We start from the raw sequence: 4,078 nt of genomic DNA, 5'->3' as shown, positions 1-4,078 counted from the left end.
TCATTCATTAAAATCCGTTCAGCCGTTTTCGCGTAATTTCCATTACCAGTTCAAATTATATATATATATATATATATATATATATATATATATATATAGATTTGTGTATGGACAATGGTGGACAGAAAGATTGCCCTGCTAGTATATTTATAAGTCGAAAAATTAAAGCATCGCGATGCCCACAACACTGCGACTATATAACGTGTCCGCTTGCTCAAGATCTAACAATCGATTTAATCTAGACTAATAAGCCTAGTTACACGTAGCAGTATACAGGGTGGAAGTGAAATAACCCTTCAGCTTTGCAGAGGGAATTGTTCATATTGAGTACAATAAAAAAGTCTAATACCATATCGGTGGGAAGTTTATAGTTTTCGAAATAAAAAATGTTTTTTTTTTTTTCCTAAAACTTTAACATCGTCGTTGTGGATAATTACTGTGCATAAGATCTTGATTTCTCTCAATACCAATAGAGAATGTAATAAAGAATTTTTTTTTCCTTTGTCGTATTTCGATAGAATGAACGGTTTTCGTGTAAATTAAATAAAAGGTATTGCAAATTTGTTTCCTGACTAACAAAACTAGACGCGGCAATCCTGATCAGCTGTTCTCGCTCCATATGAGTTGGTAGTCAAGGTCGTCTTCCCCCCAGTGCCGTTCTACGCTTGGTTTTCGACAGGATATTAAATATTGTAAATAGTAAATTCAGTGATTTTGAAAGTGTTAGTTGAAAATAACAAACATAGTGTCAAAATGTTGTAAATCTTAGTAAAGTAATTTTCGTGAAAATGCCAATTAAGATATTGTAAATCAGACCAGGACAGGATACAGCACTGTGACGTCACCTCTCTCCGCTCTGCCGTCTCGCATTCGACGTCTATGCAGGGTCTGTGAAATGTGGTCAGCAGTTTGCAGGGTGGCGGGGGGTGGAGAGGGTGTTTGGCGTGCAGGTAGCGGTGCTTTAGGCGATAAATAAACGTGATCTGCGTTCATAACACAGTTTAATGCCAGGATATTCCAATGGTAATGTTAACTCAATTGCACATCTTGTGTACTGATTATAAATAATTCAATTTCTGCTCTATTATGCGAAAACCAATCTATAGCAAAGACAGTCTCATACGATGGACACTTTCCTGTATCTAATAGTCACGTAGTATTTCATTTCAGTTAATTTGGCGAAACAAATACATAGTAAAATAATACAAGTTTTTATTATGCACGTTCATTTGTACGTCAAGATATCCTTTATTTATAACGACTGCAATCACACAACGTGTTTAAAAATAATTAGAAATAATTAAACCTTTGCTGTTTTTATGAAAAAATACATACAAACTACATTTTCTTTTCTCTGTAATTTGGAAGAAGGCACAGAACGATTAATTATGTTGACATTTTTCTGCATTTTTTGTTAGCGAGGAGTTATCAGTTACATATATGATCTAGGCTACAATAGATGTTTTATTCACAACGATATTCTTAACAGGCAATACTATTTCAAAAAAAATATTAATACTATTTCAGACAAACTATACCATCATTTTTGTAGTTGAGAATTGTGTTATATTATACAAGACTGTTCGAACTGAGTTACGATTTTTTGTGGCCAGGTAGAAGAACAAATTATTATCGATTTGTGTAAAGACCTAAAAATGTCAATTTCCATACTTACGTTAGTTTCGTAATAAGCCTTCAAAGAATATTATTCTTATGTAAAGCTGCAAGAACGGTTAACAATTGCTTAACATGTACCGATGTTCAATTGTTTCATTGATTTGTGACTCAAAAGATGGCTTTGATTGTGGCAATGCCTACTCTATTTCAACTATCTATTAATTTAATTCGTTTAGAAGGCATTGATTTTGATTGCCAACATTAGAACAAGATTTTCAAATCTGGACTTACCAAAGTCAAAGTCTCAGAAGTAATGTCTATGAATAGGACTTTTACTACGAAAGTTGACTTTGGGAAGTCTTCATCCAAAGTCTCGTTTATGAATACGGCCCTTAGATCGTTTTGAATCCCCGTTTACTTTGCTCGTTTATTAATTAGTTTCGTTTTGTTTATCTGCCTCTTCTACATCATAGTGAAGATGTTCCAACTGTCCTAAACGCCAGAAGAATGAAAACATGGTCGATGACGTGTGTTCGTCAAGAACTCCAACCCAGGATCAAGTAACGTTCAAGCTGTGCTCTTTAGTGCAGTGTACATGGAGCCAGGTGGAAAATAAAAAATATATATTTCAATTAATGTCAACTTTAATTAATTCTTACCGGTACTAATAATTTAGTAACATTCTTTCTGTTTATTGCAAACTGTTATCGATTTAACGAGCCAAATCCAAATGTTCATAAGAATTAAAATCAAACACATGCTACAAACCTTAAGATTCCTTCCATTCTCTACACATATCCCGAGGTTCCAGGACTCTACACACAAGAAAGAACACAAAATGCGTCTGTTGATCGTCATTTGTCTCCTGTTTTTATTGATAAACTCCCTGGTAAGACAACTATGAAATTGCGAATTATATTAGAACTATTTATATTGCTGAAAAATCATGATCTTGATCAATCTTCAATTTTTCTTTATTGTGGTATAAGTAACGCCGTTTCAAGCTACATACAGCGGTCATATGATCAACTCCCAGAAAGATTATTTGTGTTATGTTGTCTCAGATTGTGTCTTTAAGCTGTCCTGATTACAAGATTAACCACGTAACGGAGAAAGACTTAAGTCATCCATGCTGAAATTTAATTTAGGCGTAAAAGATCGACTATTGATCAGATTTTTTGTATTCGACAGATATTGGAGAAAAAATGGGAGTATAAGGGTACAGTACATCAGTTATTTATAGATTTCAAAAAGGCATATGACTCGGTTAAGAGAGAAGTTTTATATAATATTCTTATTGAATTTGGTATTCCCAAAAAACTAGTTCGATTAATTAAAATGTGTCTTAACGAAACGTGAAGCAGAGTCCGTATAGGCCAGTTTCTATCTGATGCTTTTCCAATTCACTGCGGGCTAAAACAAGGAGATGCACTATCACCTTTACTTTTTAACTTCGCTGTAGAGTATACCATTAGGAAAGTTCAGGATAACAGAGAGGGTTTGGAATTGAACGGGTTACATCAGCTTCTTGTCTATGCGGATGACGTGAATATGTTAGGAGAAAATCCACAAATGATTAGGGAAAACACGGAAATTCTACTTGAAGCAAGTAAAGCGATAGGTTTGGAATAAATCCCGAAAAGACTAAGTATATGATTATGTCTCGTGACCAGAATATTGTACGAAATGGAAACATAAAAATTGGAGACATCCTTCGAAGAGGTGGAAAAATTCGAATATCTTGGAGCAACAGTAACAAATGTAAATGACACTCGGGAGGAAATTAAACGCAGAATAAATATGGGAAATGCCTGTTTTTATTCGATTGAGAAGCTTTTGTCATCTAGTCTGCTGTCAAAAAATCTGAAAGTTAGAATTTATAAAACAATTATACTATCGGTTGTTCTGTATGGTTGTGAAACTTGGACTCTCACTTTGAGAGAGGAACAGAGCTTAAGAGTGTTTGAGAATAAGGTGCTTAGGAAAATATTTGGGGCTAAAAGGGATTAAGTTACAGGAAAATGGAGAAAGTTACACAACAGAGAACTGCACGTATTGTATTCTTCATCTGACATAATTAGGAACATTAAATCCAGACGTTTGAGATGGGCAGGACATGTAGCACGTACGGGCGAATCCAGAAATGCATATAGAGTGTTAGTCGGGAGGCCGGAGGGAATAAGACCTTTGGGGAGGCCGAGACGTAGATGGGAGGATAATATTAAAATGGATTTGAGGGAGGTGGGATATGATGATGAAGACTGGATTAATCTTGCTTAGGATAGGGACCGATGGCGGGCTTATGTGAGGGCAGCAATGAACCTCCGGGTTCCTTAAAAGCCATAAGTAAGTATGCTGAAATTTAAAATGAGACTTGCTGAACATCTCAGAATCATTTTGTGTGCATTATTCAGTTTTCTTTTGTTTTGTCTCGTACTGATTCCTCAGCGAGAACTGAAGG

The sequence above is a fragment of the Periplaneta americana genome, chromosome 4, assembly GCF_040183065.1.
Source record: "Periplaneta americana isolate PAMFEO1 chromosome 4, P.americana_PAMFEO1_priV1, whole genome shotgun sequence".
NCBI classification, from domain to species: domain Eukaryota; kingdom Metazoa; phylum Arthropoda; class Insecta; order Blattodea; family Blattidae; genus Periplaneta; species Periplaneta americana.
This window is presented reverse-complemented; position numbering follows the sequence as displayed.